The 19,797-nt window shown below is 41.4% G+C and overlaps 1 pseudogene; it reads left to right on the plus strand.

Annotated features, from left to right (window-relative positions):
- The first annotated feature begins 3,616 nt into the window (after positions 1–3,616).
- On the plus strand, positions 3,617–18,306 carry LOC117445013 (alanine aminotransferase 2-like; annotated as a pseudogene).
- Positions 18,307–19,797: the final 1,491 nt, after the last annotated feature.

The following is a 19,797-nucleotide window of genomic DNA, read 5'->3' on the forward strand; positions in this document are numbered from 1 at the left end:
TTTTTTTCTTCCCGCATCGGAGGAGTAAGCTGGTTCTGTCCCGAGAACATCTCTACAAGGTAAAAGTTATTAAAAGTTGTTTAATGTCATCAAATGTTCGTCATAGTTACAAGTTATCACAAGACACATTGTTTGCAAAAAGCAGAGTTCACATTTGCCGTTACAACGAGCAACGTAAATACAGCTGTCAATTTGTAAACATTGTCATTCACTGGTGTTAGCTAGGATAAAGCTATGAAAATCATAAGGTCAGTTTATATTGATTGACTTGTGTTTAGCGTGTTTTTTTTATACTGTGAGTATTTGTAGAGCAGCTGCAGGTGGGCAGAGCTGCGTGTCTCCGTCCTGTCAGATTAGACTTCACTCGCGAGAGAAAGATAAATAATCTGAATTCAGGATGCAGTTTACTTTGACGTGGGGGTGAGCAGCAGAGGTGGGGAGAGGCGGGGCTATTGCCTCATCATTATTGCTGTAGATGTTGCACAAACAACTGTAGCATGGTCAATAGCGTCCGGAGCACGATAGCAACTCTGCGATCCGCCATTGTTGTTGTGTTGGTGGCGAAACACTTCAGCACTGGCGCGGGGTAAGCGGAGGTGAGCAGAAGAGGTGGGGAGAGGCGGGGCTATTGCGCAATCACTATCAGTGATCTGAAAATGTCCGTATAGGGCGCACACACGGAGCTGTTGACCCCCCAGAGAGTGGCGTATGCATTTCTATCCACCTTGGGACCCGTTGTCGTTTCCTCAGTCGTTTAGTGCCATATTCGGTCGTCCTCGTGTGGCCGAACGGTCTATATGACACTAAACAGTAACGCAAACGACCGAATTCGTCCTCGTGGGGCCGCAGCCTGATGACCGAATACGGCACTAACGGGTCCCAAGGTGGATAGAAAGGCATACGCAACTCTCTGGGGGGTCAAACGGCTCCGTGTGTACGCCCTATCCGAACATTTTCAGATCACTGATAGTGATTGCGCAATAGCCCCGCCTCTCCCCACCTCTTCTGCTCACCTCCGCTTACCCCGCGCCAGTGCTGAAGTGTTTCGCCACCAACAACAACAACAATGGCGGATCGCAGAGTTGCTATCGTGCTCCGGACGCTATTGACCATGCTACAGTTGTTTGTGCAACATCTACAGCAATAATGATGAGGCAATAGCCCCGCCTCTCCCCACCTCTGCTGCTCACCCCCGCGTCAAAGTAAACTGCACCCTGAATTCAGATTATTTATCTTTCTCTCGCGAGTGAAGTCTAATCTGACAGGACGGAGACACGCAGCTCTGCCCACCTGCAGCTCCTCCCGCTGCAGCAAAACACACACTTCAAGTCAGATCATCACCCTTAGCTATTTTAATTACCTCTCAAACTCCCTAAACTAGTTATAAATATGTTTATTTTTTACTGTCGGCCGGGTCACTCATTACTGGATCAGCTGCTGCATGAGACAGACACTGACGCTGTCCGAAGAGAAGGAGGAAAAAGAGAGGCTCCGTGTATTTTATCATTATATTTATAGAGTCGTTATTCATTTGTTTTAAAGCTCAATAAATAACAAAGAAGACCTTTGACCGGCACTTTTATAATTTTGTCCGGAAGATTTCAACTTTAATACACGCTGACTGGCGAAAAACTCTGCCCGGTTCCCTCGGCCCCCACCGCGGAGAATAAACAGAAGGGCAACCATGACAACCATGCTTCTTCGCTGCTTTTGTGGAGGAAGTTACAGCGCCACGTAGAGGCTCCTGCATATGTACTGCAGCTTCTCCAGCGGTTGGAGCTAAACGGAGCGGTCTCGTGTGGGCAGACACTATCCGGATAATTATTGCATGTGGACGGAAGCCGTTTGCGATTGCGTTTGCGTTAATCCTATGCGTTTAGCCGTTTTCGTCCTCGTGGGGCCGCAGCCTCAGATACACCCACCTCCAAGATTTTTTTAACGCTGCTGTGTGGACGTACCAATTGTCAGACAAGCCAATACGCGCCGTCTTCCGAGCTCGACATTTGTCTCTCTGCAGCCCGAGGAGAGACGTGTGGAAGGGACCATCTACAAAGTGCAACGCCAGAAAGACATTCTGCAAAAATATGCAAAAACGAACCACCAAAACCACACATTACTAGTCTCCTATTTGTCATACTGCAATGTTTTGAAGATATTGATATCAATTTGGTTTATGGAGTATTGATCCTTAAAGTTCTTAATCTTTACTACCAACCTTTATGAAGCATGAAACCTGCGCTGCAGAGGATGTTAGAGCTGCAGGGGCAAGAATTCTTAAAAGGTCAAGCCGTTGATTTTTAAAAACTTTTAAAATATATTTATGCTTGGAATCACTAATTTTTGACTTTTTACAGTCAACATTTCTTAATTCCTTACCTTCCTATATATTAGTAAATTACATCATGTCTTTTTCTAGTTTCTTAGTATTAAGTTTAAAACAGTCTTCACCCTTCCAAAAAATACTGAACAAATGCTCAAACTAAATCTTAGAAGTATATCTGTTTCCCTTGTCTCAGAGTCCTTTGTTAAAAACGTGTGTGTTTCTTTTTTGTTCCCTCCTTTCTCTTCTCTTTCCTCCCTTACAGCTGATTCACATATTGCTAGCAGAGATATCACCACTAAACAAAGCTAGTTAGCATATTTTAAGCGGCTACATATTTAAACCATATCATCAGTGCCTCAGTCAGGACTGCAGAGTGCATGTGTATTGTGTTTGCGTGAAATGTTGTATTCATGCATTCTTTCACCAAGGTGTGACCAATAGCCCAGAGGGAGGGTGGGTAACCGAGCATGGGCACCATTCTCCTGACAGAATATTTGTATTCACTCAAGACTGTGCACAGCATATGGCTCCACACTATACTGTTAGGAGAGGAACTGTGATAATAAAAATAATACCCAAGTAGAGTTTAAACTGGGCCAGTATCAAAAGATAGCAGACTCTTCAGGATGCAGACAAGGCTTTTTACAACTCTGTGTGACGATTGGCTAAGGCACTTCAGTGCGGTTCACCCTTTGTGACTGGGGTTAGGGCAAAAATGAAATGTATTGATTTGTAAAAAAATGTAAATTCAAAAAAGGACACATACAAGGAAGGCAAAAGGGCAGGTGTTCGTCCCCCTTGTGTTTTCTCTTTGCATGTTCCTGCTTCCAGTGTTATATTATTACATTGTTTATTAAATTGTCCTATCTGACGCATTAACATGTCTATAGTATTTTTACTGTTATAAATAGATGCTGGTGGTTAAGTCATTTTTGTATGGGCCTATAGTTGGGTCATTTAGTTTGTAACAGTGCATCGTATTTTTAAATGGTTCTCTAAAAGTAAGTAACAGCAGTGCAATATGATCTATTTAGCTTGCTTTAAACAGCTACACCGGTAAATCCTGCTTTTGTGTGAGGCTATGACACAATGTTTTCTTCTTTAGGGACTTTTATTTCAGTATTTTACAAAGACTTATTATTTCCCATCACTCTTCATCACATGCATACATTTGAGTTATTAATTACAATACAAAATGTTTAAAAATAAAAAAAACGATGCACTCAATGACTTCATGCTTTACTCATTTACTTTATATTATTATAATACTAAAACACTTAGGCTTAAGCTAACATGTCCTGGGTACAAATTCCCCCAGTGGATGACATGTAGATGATTAAAGATAAACTTGGTTACTCTATTGCAAGAGCATTACTGTTATAGTGCAGGTGTAAGGTGAAATAAAATGTTTTTTTACAACCTCCTTGCAGTTATATCACACATTTCTTTTCTCAGGGAGCCGAGAAACCCTTCCAGCAGGTGATGGATGTCAGCACAGGAGATCCCCACAGGGCAGGGATGAAACCTGTCTCGTTTGTGCGGCAGGTTTGTTTAAAATGTGATCTCTGTGTGTGTGTGTGTGTGTGTGTGTGTGTGTGTGTGTGGTGTGTGTGTGTGTGTGTGTGTGGGTGTGTGTGTGTGTGTGTGTGTGTGTGTGTGTGTGTGTGTGTTGTGTGGTGTGTGTGTGTGGTGTGTGTGTGTGTGTGTGTGTTGTGTGTGTGTGTGTGTGTGGGTGTGTGTGGTACCTCTCTGACTATCTGTGACCAGTCTGACAGCTACTAACGGAGCCTGTCTCCACCTGTGTGTGTTCTCAGGTCTTGGCAGCGTGTGTCTACCCCAAGCTCCTGGATGAAAAAAGCCTTCCCCTGGATGCCAGGCAGAGGGCAAATACGCTTCTGGGGGTCTGCAGTGGAAGGAGCGTGGGTAAGAAGGAAATACTACTTCATTCATCGTCCAGGCAACAACACATTTTTTAGAATTCCTTTAACTGGCAACTCTCCTCTAATGGCTGATCTATAAAATGTTTCGATTGCAGGCTCATACTGTGCAACAACCTATGGCATACCATATGTCTGTAAAAGTGTTACAGAGTTTATCATGAGGCGAGACGGTGGAGTGAGCTCAAACCCAGAAGACATCGTCATCTCCTCTGGTTCTACGAAGACATTGTTGGTAGGATGATAAAGTATCTTTGGAGTATGATTAGTAGTGGCATTTTTTGGAGATGAAACATACATCTTAATTCTGCATTACAAATAAACGTCCATTAATTAGCTTAGAAAGTCAGCATCCTAACAATGGCAATGCTGACATGTGGATGTTTACTATGTTCATATTCTTAGTTATGTGTGTACAAATGCTAACATTGGCTAATAAGCACTAAACACAAATCCAGAAGGTTGATGGGGATATCGTTTGTTTTGCAGGAATTTAGTTATAAACTAACCATTGGTGCAAGGACTATTCTGACCGGCTGTCGGCACTCTTTGTAAAGAGTGTCACCAAATATATTACAATCCAATAGGACATTGTTGAGACTTTTCACCTACAAAACTAATCGTAGTGGAGTAGTCAAAGGAATTGAGTCCGTGGGTTACATGAATGTTTGAACTTTATTTCATGGCAATCCATAGGTGTTACGACCTCTCTAAACAAAAAAGGTGACTTAAACTAGAGACACTGGAAACCAAAAATGTGTAAAGGATGCAAAAGACAGTTCATTTGGAGAAGTGCTTTAGCTTTTAAGGCCGCTACACACCAACCTGAGACCAAAGAACGCGTACCGAAGGCGTCCCGACTTTTACGTCCCGACTTTTACGTCTGCTACGTCGCCTGCGTCGGCATGTTGAATCGGACACGGGAGGTGTGAAAATGTGCCGTAAAGCAACGACGGTGCGGGACACACCAACCTGAGTAGGGCGCCGCGAATGCCCGACTGCCTCTGACGGCCTCTGACTCCCAAAATTGGGTAGGTGTGTCAGGGCGTTTAACCTAAGCAACTGTACTCAAAATTGAAAGGAAATTAAAAAAGGGATAGGCCATCCGAGCTGTATCACAAAGGATACATTTGTCTCAGTTGGCTTTACAGTTAAAGCATATGACAACCCCAGTGTTTATATTGGCCACCTTCCAGTTGAACAACAGTTGGGGAAGCCTCCTAATCTACCTCACAGTGGACCAATACAATCCTCTAAACTTCATGAGAAAAAGACTGAACCAAGCCTCATAAATGAAATACCAGTGAACAAAAAACACATTGTGCTCATGCACGGCCACACAGAACACTGTGTGAGATTCTAACACTCAGCTATTTAGAAATGTATGTTGTCTGGCTTGTCTGAACACACCTGCTCAGGTACACGTCGCCAAGTATTTTCCAACAGGAATTACCACATTCATTTCATTTCATTTCAAACCTTTATTTTTCAGGTTGGTCCCATTGAGATCATAGATCTCTTTTTCAAGGGAGACCTGCCATATAGATTCCACATGAAACATAAAACAATAAAGGACATTATACATTATATTTACAGGATACATAGTTATAGACATTTACAAGTGCCCATTGTATCAGCAAGCATTTCATTTTGCCTAGCTTTAAAAACATGCAGAGGAATGAGATTGCTCAGTTTCAATTCTTGCTGAAGATTGTTCCAAGCAAGTGGAGCTGTACGCACATAAAAGCTGTCTTACCGAAGACAGTCCTTGCTCTTGGCACATCTAACAAGACTACATCATGTGACCTCAGACAATAGCTGCTTGCAACTCTCTGTGTTATCAGAGAGCAGATATAATAATAGTTTACCCAACAAAGCTTTATAGATAAACGTGTACCAATGACTGAGCCTCCGTACAGAGAGTGATGGTAAACCTGCCTTGGTATACAGTGTACAGTGATGTGTAAGCGCTTTACAATTTGTGACAAATCAGAGCACTGTGATACGCAGCATCCAATTTGCTCAGGTAATTGGCAGGTGCATTCATATACAACAAATCACCATAGACCAGCACAGGTAAAAAGGTCACAGTGACTAGCCTTTTCCTGGCCTCAAGCGAGAAACAGGACTTGTTTCTGAAAAAGAACCCTAGCCTAACCCTCAGTTTTTTAAGCAGGTTATTGAGATGAAGTTTAAAAGAGAGACAATCATCAAGCCAGATACCAAGGTATTTGTAACAGGCAACAACTTCAAGTTTTGTTCCTTGCATAGTTACAATATCTAAAACAGGCTCTGGTGTCTTTTTAGCTTTTGAAAAGAGCATTACCTTGGTTTTATCCACATTTAAAAGAAGCTTTAATTCAGAGAGCTGAGTCTGAATAGTGTTAACAACAGCCTGTAATTTAACACCAGCCTCCTGAATGGAGGGACCTGCACAGTACATCACAGTATCATCCGCATAAAAATGTAAAGTACCTTCATCCACATTATCACCTACACTATTAATATATATGGAGAATAAATGTGGTCCTAAAACAGAACCTTGTGGTACACCATTAGAAATGTTTAACCATTCAGAAGACAGTCCATCAAAATGAACACATTGGGACCTTTCAGAGAGGTAGTTCACAAACCACCCCACTGCATTGCTGGATATGCCAATACTGAGTAGCCTCTGCTTTAAGATGCGATGATCAACGGTGTCAAACGCTTTGGAAAGGTCAATAAACAGAGCTGCACAACTCTGCTTATTATCTAAAATACTAGTAATGTCATTTACCACTTTCATTGTGGCAGTGATGGTGCTGTGTTTCTTTCTGAATCCTGACTGATGTTTAGACAGGATATCATTTATACATAAAAACTCCTTTACCTGTTCACTCACTAGGCGTTCAAGAACCTTAGCCAGAACTGACAATTTAGAGATTGGCCTATAGTTATTTAAAATAGTTGCCTCCCCTCCTTTCAGTAAAGGCAAGACATAAGCAGACTTCCATACTTCCATACTTCCGTATTTATGTGGAACATTTGTTAAAATTAGATCAATTAAGGAGGATTTATTTGGGGACTTAATATTTGGGCGAGTAGGACTGTCTATAATCTGGGTAAAATTCAATGAGGTACACAGGTTTTTAAAATCCTCTGACACAGAAGTTAACCAGTCCCAATTAAAATCACCAAGCAGCACTATTTCCTTGTAGGAAAGTTCTGATAACAGTTTTGCCAAAGACGATAAAGAGTCCTTGACAGCCGAGGGGCCCTGTAGCAGCCCACCACCATGAGCTGTTGACCCTTTGTTACCTCAATATTCACGGCTAAAAATTCTAGCTGTTTACTAACAGATTTGGAAACCATATTAGTTACACAAAACTTATTTTTCACATAAATGGCAACGCCATCACCTTTTTTAGGCCGGTCAGTACGATATACACTGTAACCATTTATGTAAATGTCAGAGGCCAAAATGGATTTATCTAGCCACGTTTCTGATAAGACAATGACATCAGCATCAGTCGAACTCGCCCAAATACGGACAAAATCTAATTTAGGTAACAGACTACGCACATTTAAATGAATTAAACCTAGCCCAGATCTAGATATAAAATCAGCAGGAGTAGCTATTTGACTAATACTGCTAGGTGGACCTGGATTTGGCTGTACATTTCCTGATAGTAACAACAATAAAAATACCAAGCACCTTTTCCTCTTAATCAACACACATACATTGTCAGCTGATCTAGAGTCACCAGCAAACTTCGCGAAAGTGAGATTAGAGTTTAAAAAACAATTCTGAAGGACCATCGTGGCAGGCATGTGAGAAAGACAAACATTTTCCGAAATGAATGTCCGCGACAGTGCAACCAGCAATTGTTTGTGCAACACCTCCGAAACTGTACAGGGGATGTCCACTGCGGGCGGCAGAACATACCCGAATCCAGTAGATTGTTGTAGATTGAGCGGCGATATGCGGTGTGAGGAGCGGCGAGAAGGGCGGCGAGAGGGACATTAAGAATAAACACATTAAAGAATCATGCCAAAACGTTTTATACTGTGTAGTACTGTTGCATTATCTTTATTGTATTCTTAATGGATGTGTTCAGATCGTTCTGCACCTGATGGCCAGTGGGGAAGGGGAGAATCGCACAGGTGTGTTGACCCCGATGCCCTGCCCACACCCCTGCCCACACTGCTGAACATGGCTGGATTGACTTCGGTGCCTTACCAGCTGTTGGAGGACCAAGGCTGGGCTGTAGAACTGGACGAGCTGCACCGAGCTCTGAGAACCACTAGGGGACACTGTTCTCCCAGAGCAATTTACATCAGCAATCCAGGAAACCCCACAGGTAAATGCGAGCAGATACATTGACTGATCTCCGAACTACAATCATTGTTGCTCACTATTAAATGTACTTCTAGGTCATGTGCAAGACAGGAAATCAATAGAGGAAGTTATTCGTTTTGCTGCAACCGAAGGCCTCGTCCTGTTGGCTGATGAGGTGATTACAAGCTTAACAGGGACACTGATTCATAAAAGTTGTTCCCAATTTCAAACAAGTTACCTTTTTTCTTGTCTTCCTAAAACCTTCTAGGTGTACCAGGACAGTGTGTATGGACAAGGGAAAGAGTCTCTTTCCTATAAGAGAGTCCTGTTTGAGATGGGCAAAGAGTACTCAAAGAAAGTGGAGCTGGTCTCCTTCCACTCATTATCCAGCGCCTGCATGGGAGAGTGAGTGTCTTTAAAGAGGACATGTTATTCTCATTTTCCGGTTTATTCTTGCATTTTTCAGATTTCTATATCTGCATGGTAACCCTAACCCTAACCCTAATGTCCCCCTTAGTCCATCTGTTCGTCTACACAAAAGTATCTTTGCTTTGCTTAAGAGCAAATCCTTTATGCAATGAAACAGAGGGCCACACTTCCCTCCTTACACATCAAGTAATAATCATACCAAATCTACATTTAGATTCAAGACATCCAGATAAGGTTCTCATCTTATTGTGACATCAAGGCACCCAGAGCCTCCACCAGGGGCGGACTGGCCATCGGGACGTTCGGGACGAATCCCGATGGGCCGGTACTGAAGTGGGCCGGTCGGACGATGTGGGCCGGCCGGTAACCGGCAGGGCTCGACATTAAATGGCCCGCTGGCCCGGAAGCACTATTTAGACACCCCGGGCCAGCATAACGTACTTTCCACTTGCCCGCTCGGGCCACTAAAAATATAAAATGGTCCTGTGGTATTGGTATTTTGACTAGCAATTTAGTTAAATTGTTTCGTTTATCAACGCTACAACATAGCGTTCCATGAGTCGGTTGTCGTTGTTGATGGGTGAAAAGCAAACAGCTGTTTGCTCCGGAGCGCAGCGGGAGCAGGCTCCGGTGAGCGGGAGCGCGCTGCTTCACTACAGACTATCGCGCCACCTAACCATTCGCCAAATGTTTTTAATACCAGCGGTAACCGGCCAAGCGTCGGGCAAAAAACAATCTTCAAATAAAAGAAAGTCACCGGAGGAGTTAAAGGAGAGTGACAGGGAGTATGAGAAGAAGAGGGAGAGAAAGTTTCAGCCAGCTTGATCGATGGAGTTGGCTGCAGTGACGCGTCCTAAAACCCTTTTATAATCTATCGATTAGATTTATGATTCGAAAATTATAAAAGTAGGGTAGACATGTGGAGATTATCCGGCTGAACAAAACGTGCATTTATCAAACGGGTTTGTTTTCCACAGACCTTATTTCCAGCTATTTTCCAAAACCCTTGTCGAGGGAACCAGCAGCTTACTTCCTGGTTTTAGGACGCGTCACTGGCTGCACCTCTCCATATGATGCCAATATAAACAAGAGGCTTGTTTGAGACAAGCAAAACCTGCGCAGACCTGCGCAGTTGCGATCAACGTCTTGCTAGTGCGTTGCATGATGGTTAGTAATTTTGTCCGACTTGCTCTGGAGGCTCGCCCACATGAGACTTTGAAATCTCGCGGGACAAAGACGCCCGCAGCCTTAAGAGCGAGGCGAGGCGAGTTGGCACAGTTGCTCTCCACGAGCTGCGGAAGCGAAATGCTTGATGGGAAACGGCTCGCTGGTATCTCGAACTGAGCGCTCATTGGTGGTTTTTACCACGTGCTGCTGATGAAACTCTCCAATTGGCTGGCAAAAGTTTGTTGTTGTTTTGTGTCAGTTTTACGTCGCCACATCCATTCCCATTTTTCATCATTGTTCCACAATGTTTATCATCATGAAATTAATATCTATATATTTTATACTATACTGCTTACCGTTTCATACTTTATATCTTAGCATATTCAGACACACTGTTCATACTGCTCACAGGCTCATATCTAGTGTATTCATACCCCACTGTTTATTCATCATTCAATTCATTCATTATGTTATTCTGTAGATTGTGTACATTACTTTCCACTTCACTGCTTGTTGCAGCTGGTTAGAAGCGAAACTGCATTTCGTTGTCTCAGTACCTGTAATATGTGCAATAACAATAAAGTTTCTCTTTAAGTTAAACCAAATCATTAAAATAAAATCTATTGTAATGTAATGATTTGGTTTAACCTTATTTATTGAATACATCATTTAAAATGGCAAGATTAAATCAAATTACATCCATGTTGTACACATCATAAAGCTTAAAGTGGCAGCTAAAGAATTAACACAGCAGCAGGTCTGTTCAATTCATGCTCATGAAGCTTCATGTGTGCGGATCTGAAGGGACTGATCATTTGTAGCCTGTCCACCTATCAGTTTTGCAAACATTAAGAGGGGGGAGCATTTCTATTGCATCCACTTCATCGGCAACGAAAAACGCCAACGCAATTTCCGCCATTGCAAACCCAGCCAGTCAAGCCGACTCAGAGTCCGAGCTGTCCGACTTAAGACGAGCTTTTTGACACCTCCCCCGGCTGCGATCGGCTACCCTCGTCTACTTTCGAGGCGAGCCGCAATGTGTCTCAAACAAGCCTAGTGTCTTCTGTCGGCTCTGTACATCAATGCCGACCTATGCTGACATGTAAGTAAAGAGTAGACAATATAAAGGTATTGGCAAAATGTCCCAGCAGTTTAGGATAATGAAGGTTCTAATCAAATCTATTACATAGCCATTACATGTCTAACTCCTAATGACAGGAAGGCAGAAAGTGCATTATACAAATAATAATAATAATAGCAGACATTTTTTAACAATGACCACAATATCATTATTTTAATAAACCAAATATGAACAATTGAGGAAAATGAGGAAGAACTGATGATTAAAATGTTGTAGTACAAGTAGTAATGTAGTTAGTGCATACATTACTATTGCAACAAATGTGTTAATTTTCTTCATTATTAGTCGATTTTTTTTTTGGACGAATGCTCCGGGCCAGTGGTTACAATGGTGGGGCCAGTGATAATACAAGTCCACCGGCCCGTAGGTAGACATTATTTACCCTTAATGTCTACCGCTAGTAAATTGTCTACCCCCCCCCAGTCCCCCGAAAATTTACTAGCGGTATTTACTAGCGGTATTTACTAGCGGTATTTACTTGCGGTACCGCGGTGGGCCGGCGGTACCGAAGTGGGCCGGTCGAGAGTCCCGGGCTGATTTGTAGTCCCAGTCCGCCCCTGGCCTCCACACATATATATATTTCTTCATGTGTGATACAAATGTTTCCCATCACACTGTGTTTACGTAGGTGTGGTCTAAGGGGAGCGTATATGGAGGCAGTTAACCTGGACCCAGCCGTGATGAAATATTTAAGAGATGCGCAGGCCCCTTCCAGCCCTCCAGTTTTACCACAGCTCGCTCTGGAGGTCATGGTCAATCCACCCACCCCTGAAGATCCTTCCTATAAAACATATTCACAGGTATTGGAAAAACAAACCCATGTTTTCTCAAATATTCTTATATAGTTATATAAATGCACCACATTAACGGCCCGTCCACACAGCGGTGTGCGTTGACGCTTGCCGGCGGGCGTGTCTGACACTCGACCAACAACCAATCAAATGAATCTCCCGCCCCTGACACACAAGCAGCGGTTTGATTGGCTAGAGCTTGTACTGGCATATGATTCGATTAGCTGACGCTTCTGCCAGGGCGTCAAAAGTTGAACATTGCTCAACTTTTGCAGCGAGCCACGCCAGCTACGCTCCGCGTCGCTTCCCACGATGCAGTTCGGCTAAAAGTGACGTCACCCCATTCAAAGTGAATGGGCAGAAGCGTTGGAAGCTTCAGCGCATGCCGCTGTGTGGACGGGCCGTAATAACTCTATTGTTAGCCAAGGAGGAACACTGCTCAGTCAGCAGGATATTTCCAAAAACTGTTTTAGTCAGGTCATTTTAGGTAGTTTATAGTGTAACTTATCTAAAAACAGGGCGGATGAAGGCAAAAACAATATGGTCACAATTGAGCTGAAAATACAAAACAAGGAGCTGAAAGACGCAAAAATACACTTTGCTGTAGAGCTGCGAGAAACTGCAGTATGGGGGTAGTTTTGGCCCAATACCAAACCAACCCCTACACCTTCCCTCTACTCACTTCCACTCCGTTTGATGGTTGCATGGAGAGTCAGCTACACTGAGTGCTGTTCCAAACCAACATGTACGGGGTGGGAGTGGCCAACCAACAGTTAGTCAGCATCTCTTACGACCAACCACCTGCCTACCTGACCATGTGCAACGCTGTTTGTGTCCGTCATGTAACACGCTGTGTACACATAGTTCTGTGCTAAAAGGCATTAGTAAAATGCACAGATATAGAAATGTCACATTGTCATACAGATGCTAAAACTTCAAGGTTACATCATAATCTTATTTTATATTTTTGCTTGGATCATACACCCGTGTCTTATCTTGAAAAAACGGCAGACGTGTGCATCTGATAGTATATTTATAGTGACTGTTGCAAAAACGAAGCAGCTCATAAATATCTGATCTAAAAATTAAACGAGGTTTACAAAAAAATTGAATGCCACGATTGATTGAGTTTTTATAATAATAGATTGCTCACCATGGTTAAGAAAAGTTTTTCCTTGAGAAAGGCAGTTTTTCCCAAAGCTGTATTTACAACCTCCACCTTAAAGAAGGAAGCCTCATTCAGCTGTGGGTGTGACGAATTCACTCACAGAGTGGGAGTGCGTTGGGGCGGTTGGAATTGGGCCTCTATGTTGCTCTTTCACTATGAATGATTCCTTTCACAATCATCTTCACTTAAAATCATTTCAATAATTTCAGGAGATTCTTCACTCTATGACAACCTTGTCCCAGAATGCTCAGCGTGCTTGTGAGTTCCTGAATGATCTATCAGGGATCAAATGCCAACCAGCGAGGGGGGGAGTTTTTCTTTTTCCCCGTCTGCATTTACCACCTCAATGGTAGAGGAGGCCAAGGTGAGGGATCATCGTCACTGGACCTCAAGCCCAAAACTTTTTTACAAGGTTTATGGCTGTTTATTATTAATACAAGAATATACTATTCTCTGAATATTTAAAAAAAAAGAAGCACTGATTATAAGAAATATTATTAAGTTGATTCATGTTGTGCATCATATCTCATATTATGCCTTGAAAAGCTTAATTACAATGGGTCAAGGTGATTTATTCCAGATGTTAGGAGTGGAGGCAGATGTGCTTTACTGCCAGAGGTTACTGGAGGAGGAAGGTGTGCGTTTGGGAGCCGGCTGTGAGAACGGACAAGTAGATCCAAACTTCCACATCAGGTAAAAAGAAAATGCCTGATACCTTCATGTAGGCATCTGTTATTTAAAGGGGCCCTGTTATGCTAGTTTACGTTTTGAAGGTGTGACATGTCTCCATTCTTTAATGCTGCAGCACCTCTTTTCACCCTCTGTCTGAAACCAGAGCCCATCTGCTTTGATTGGTTAGCTGGCCGTCTATATTTGATTGGTCTACCGCTTAGATATGTTCCGCCCCTTAACCTCTCACGTACAATGTGTTGGAGCACTAGCCAATAGAAGAGTGAGTGTAACACAGTGATATAATTATTTCCAGAATTAAACAATTGGAGTCAAATGTATGCGTTTCAGCAGTGGCGAGCCGTGACTTTTATACCTAGCCCTCTGACCCCCCCCTTCCCTCTAAAAAAAGGAGATATTACGTCTCAACTATACTTCAGCGGAATATCAAAACAGCGGTCTGGGGTGAAACGCATCAATGACAGCGACCCTCTACCACACAAAATAACATCATTTATACCTACACCTATCATGACAGGGCACACACAGCCAAGTAGCAATTACAAATGAATTAAGTCGGCACGGCGGCCCGCATTGAAAATGACTTAGGCCTACCTTTGATGATCAAATCACTGAAACACAAAGTCCATCCTCCTGTTCTTTTGGATGAAGCACTTCATGGCGGGGTCATTCAGCTGATCCTTTGCCACTCCAATTTATCATTGTAACTCAATCTTTAAAATGACTCGGTTAATAATTTCGCAAAGATGTCCTCACTATCACTGAAGTGAGCCATCGAGAACGAACTTATGCTAATTAGAAATCTATCGATCATAAATCTATCGATTAGATTTATGATTCGAAAATAATAAAAGTAGGGTAGACATGTGGATATTATCCGGCTGAACAAAACGTGCATTTATCTAACAAGTTCGTTTTCCACAGACCTTATTTCGAGCTATTTTCCAAAACCTTATGGAGAAATCCCACTGCTTTCTGTCGAGGGAATCCGAGCGAAGCTTACTTGCGGGTTTTAGGACGCGTCACTGGACCACTTGCATACACCTCACAGCGGGCGGAACCTGTCATAAAGTCCGCGAAAATAAAGCCCGCCCATTTAGAGGGAAGATATGATTGGTCAATTGTACTGTCATTTGACATTACTCTCTCATTGAGTTACTATGGCGGGCCCTCTGTGAATCTACAGAGGGACCAACAAGCCCTCCGGTCTTCACATAACTCGCAGACGGCATTTAACCCTTCACATTCCAACAGAAACTGAACAGGCAGTTTCGAAGGATTTATTTCTTTGGAAATATTATTTTAAATACAATTAAATCAAGTTATTTTGGTAAAACTAATGAAAAATGTAACAACAAAAAAATATAAAAAATAATATTTAAAAAAAAAACGTTTTTTTTAATGTTTTCAAATATTATTTTTTAGAATATCTTAGGACCTCACAGAGGGCCTAGAGGGCCCTGACGGTTCGCCACTGCGTTTCAGGAATGGGGGAGTGTGCGAGAGAGAAATTTGGGATTTTAGCCTTTGTAGACCATTTACATGAGAAGAAACCTACATTACACACTAGAGGAAAGGAAACCCCAAAAAGCATAAAAAGGCCCCTAAGGGAATACAAAAAAACAGAGTTCACTGTTGTTGTTGTTGTTGTTGTTGTAGTTTTTTATAGAGAGAACATTGTACTAAGATACATTATTAAAGACTTTTGGAAAGAGAGGGCATTATGAAACCCAGGGACTTTTTGTGACATTTATGAAAAGTTTTGTGAAAATATGTTCATTTAACCAAGAGTGCTTTATCCATTTAGAGAGCTACTAACTAACTTAGTCACAGAAAAAATGTACATGTAATTTGGTTGGCATGTAAATCTATCACTATTTATTTATTAAAAATCCTCTTCTCCTAACATTTTGTATTTGTATTGAATAGCTCTCTTAGATGCTTTGTGGAGAACTTATATATTCATTTCATCTTAATTGTAAGGAGAAATCATTATAAAACATTTACTTTTCCAAGGTTTTTTGCTTGGAATTTGACACTAGGAGAACTCTTTGAAGCCCGAAGCTTTGTGAATATGAACTATGAAATATGAAGACATTTTGTAAAGTGGGAACATCCTGGAAAGTGTTGGACAGATCATTCCCCTATAGCAGGAGTGCCCAACCTTTTTTGAACCGAGAGCTACTTTTAAAGTTGCCAGTCTTCCCGAGATCTACCAGTCCAAATCGAGAGGCGTAGCCATTACTGACAGCCTACTACCAGGAAAATACACACTTCTACTTGTATAAAAACTGACCTTTGTACAATTAATACTTCATAAAATACTGCAGATCCTTTATCTTACCTCTTTCTAATCTACACACATACAAGTATGTTACTGAATTTACACAACAGTGTTGTTGATACAGAGTTGGAGTTTATTCACACGTCACATACTACAGTGGGTAATGTTTTCAAGAAACATTGAACAGTGCTGCCACATATGACACAGGGAAAAAAGAAAAAACTCTGAACCCTTTCTTTGCCATTAAATAAAAATAGTGTTGCTACAAAAGTATAAATTAGGCTTACTAATAAGACAACTCAGATCTGAAGCTACACAGGAATCTGCTGCCAAAGTGCAATAAAAAAGACAAAATTAATAGAATCAAACCCTTTTTTTGTTTTATTTTAGTAGATTATACAAAGAAATGCCTTTAAAATAGGATGCAAGCAACACTAGTTTCTTAACCTGAATTGATAATAGACTATAATCAATTTAAGTGTGCATTCTTATACCATTGTGTACAATAATTAAAATGAATAAGTTGAAAAACTCACAGCTGATTAATAACGGTATCTAACTTGAGTTTTTATCATATCAAAAACCTGTTGAAATTCTACTGTTATTTTTATTACGCATCGGCAGCCTCCAGGAATGCTTCTTTCACAACTTCGCCGTCTTTGAAAGACTTCATGTGTTTCGCAAGAACGTGACTGACACGATAAGATGCTATGGTAGCAGCCTTGCTCTTGTTGTTGGGCCTGGTGGAAATGGACTGCTGTGCATTTAGCTGTCCTTTCAGGTCCCTCCCCTTTTGGGAGCATAGGGCAGAATTAGGAGGGAATTCCGTCTCGTAGCGTTTGTGCACTGTTTTGAAATGCCGCTCCTAAATTACTCTTCTTCGATAAAGCCACGCTCACATTGCAGATGAGACAGATGGACTTTGAATTGGAATAGATACAAAAATAATCATCCTCCCACTTGGAGTGAAAATTATATATGTTTTGCTTCTGCCATGATTGCGGTCTTGTGTGTGTGTGCGGACTGTCTCTAGTCTCCTGTTGACACGGACAATGTCAGCGAAATAGTGCCCACTGCCCACCAGCCACGCCCCGACACATGGGGTCACGCCGGCCAATCACAAAGCTTTGATGCGTTCAAGTGCATTATTCTGGCACAGGAAGATTATCTTATAGGACATTAACGATAAAACAGAATATTGTTGTTCTATTTTTAGACACATCTCACGATCGACTGGGAATCTCCCCGCGATCGACCGGTCGATCGTGATCGACTGGTTGGGCACCCCTGCCCTATAGTGTGCCGTGGCAGGGTAATAGGGACTCTTTGTTGGGCATATTTATCTCCCTGCAAGTTTTTCTTCATTTTAAATGTATAATTCTGATCAAGTCACCAATGATTTGTCCTTTAGACTCATATATGTGTTCATACATGGTAATGCATTGTTTTCTTTCCCCTCAGGTTGTGTGTTTTGGCTCCTTCCGACACCCTGGACGAGATCTTGGCACGACTTCACTCTTTCCACCTGCGCCTGCTGGAGAGGTTTCCCTGAGTCAAGGACACAGACTCGGGGGAAAATACAGAATCCTGGTCAACACTACATATTTTTTTATTACTGCTAATTGTTTGATTGACACTGTCAAATACAATTATAACTTTTTTTGGATGCTTCAGCCTAAATTATACTTCATTACTGTATTTTGACTTTTAAAACAGAGGATGTAAGCTGTCCACTGACACTTTTTGAATATTTCAGATTAATCTCACCTCTTTAAATAACAAACATGTATATATATATATATATATATATATATATAACGATGTTTTATTTTTCTGAAATGCATATAACACTCAGTGTTTCCATTAAAAACACAACATTACATCAAACAACAAAAGAAATACTACAAACATACGCATACTATAAACTATGTGTAAAATACTACTCTAGGGTCCTGCTTTCAAAACTTTACTTTAGGAAAACCAAGTGTCATTAGATGTAGTACTGTACTTGAAGTTTGAAGATTATTCCAATTAAATACAAAATAAAATCAACATTTGGACTGTAAACCATTGTGGATTCTTTTCTCTTTTAAAATATTCTTTTAAATTATTGTAACGTGTAACTGCCATATTCTTGTTTTCACTCTCACCCCCTTCTTCACCCCCAAAAGTCTAACACTGTGTTATATTTCTGTAACTGTGATGTTGTTTTCTGGCTCTGCAGGGGTTATGTAAGGAGAGGTGAGACAGATGCTGCACTGAAAAAAGGGGAAAGTGGGGTTGTTCAATTTGCAAATATGCATTTAATATATGAAACATAATTTATTCATGTTTCTCGTCGAAACATGAATCAATCATGTAGAACTATGTTATACTTGAGGGGTGTACGTTCTATAAGTCTCAATCATGTTAAGAAATAATAAAAAAGTTATGTTTGTCTCTGTAACTCCGCCCACTGAGCACATACGTCAGCAGCTTGCTGCGCAGCCGATTACTCAGCTTCTAATGATTATTTACAAATATTTTATTCACAAATTAATATGGTCGGACTCAAACCCGTACTTTAATAGTTTCGTAATTGAACCTGAACAATATGGCACTTTAATGGACAAGATGTAAAGCAGAAAAAAAAAATTGCAAATATATTTATTTTTAAAAATGTGAAGCTTTTTCTTTTTTAAACAAAGGAGGGGGGAAGGGGTTCTACCATTTTTTTCTTCCCGCATCGGAGGAGTAAGCTGGTTCTGTCCCGAGAACATCTCTACAAGGTAAAAGTTATTAAAAGTTGTTTAATGTCATCAAATGTTCGTCATAGTTACAAGTTATCACAAGACACATTGTTTGCAAAAAGCAGAGTTCACATTTGCCGTTACAACGAGCAACGTAAATACAGCTGTCAATTTGTAAACATTGTCATTCACTGGTGTTAGCTAGGATAAAGCTATGAAAATCATAAGGTCAGTTTATATTGATTGACTTGTGTTTAGCGTGTTTTTTTTATACTGTGAGTATTTGTAGAGCGTAAGTCCGACAGTTGCTTGATTTACAATATTTAAAACTATGAACCTTGCCCAAAGTTATGCACATTAAACCGAGCTCAGTGGGGAGGGGGGAGTCATATCTGATGGATGAGCTTGCGGCATGTTTGCATGTCTATAGACTACGTCATTGTTTTAAATGATTGTTTCATGTCTGCTGTCAGGCGGTGTAGAACTTTACTGCGTCAGTCCGGCTCTGCATGTCTACTCTTGTGCCGACTTTTAAGGGCGCTGATGCAGGTTGTAGGCCTACCTTGTTACAATAGTTGTTATATGTTTCCACACGGACCCTGTTGAATGAAACATACCTTACGTTAAGCGACCATCTTTACCCATTTAAGGTGTTGATTGTTAAAGATACAATATTGTCTGTGGGACCGCAGTGTTTTCCCTAAAAAACTGTGTTTATGTCTCTGCTTTGATCCGCTCTGTGTTCATGTAAATACCGTAAATACACACAGATCAAAACAGATCTGAATCTGTACATCTGTACGGTGGCCCTGAAGTG

Source organism: Pseudochaenichthys georgianus, chromosome 4 (genome assembly GCF_902827115.2).
Source record: "Pseudochaenichthys georgianus chromosome 4, fPseGeo1.2, whole genome shotgun sequence".
In the NCBI taxonomy this organism is placed as follows: Eukaryota; Metazoa; Chordata; class Actinopteri; order Perciformes; family Channichthyidae; genus Pseudochaenichthys; species Pseudochaenichthys georgianus.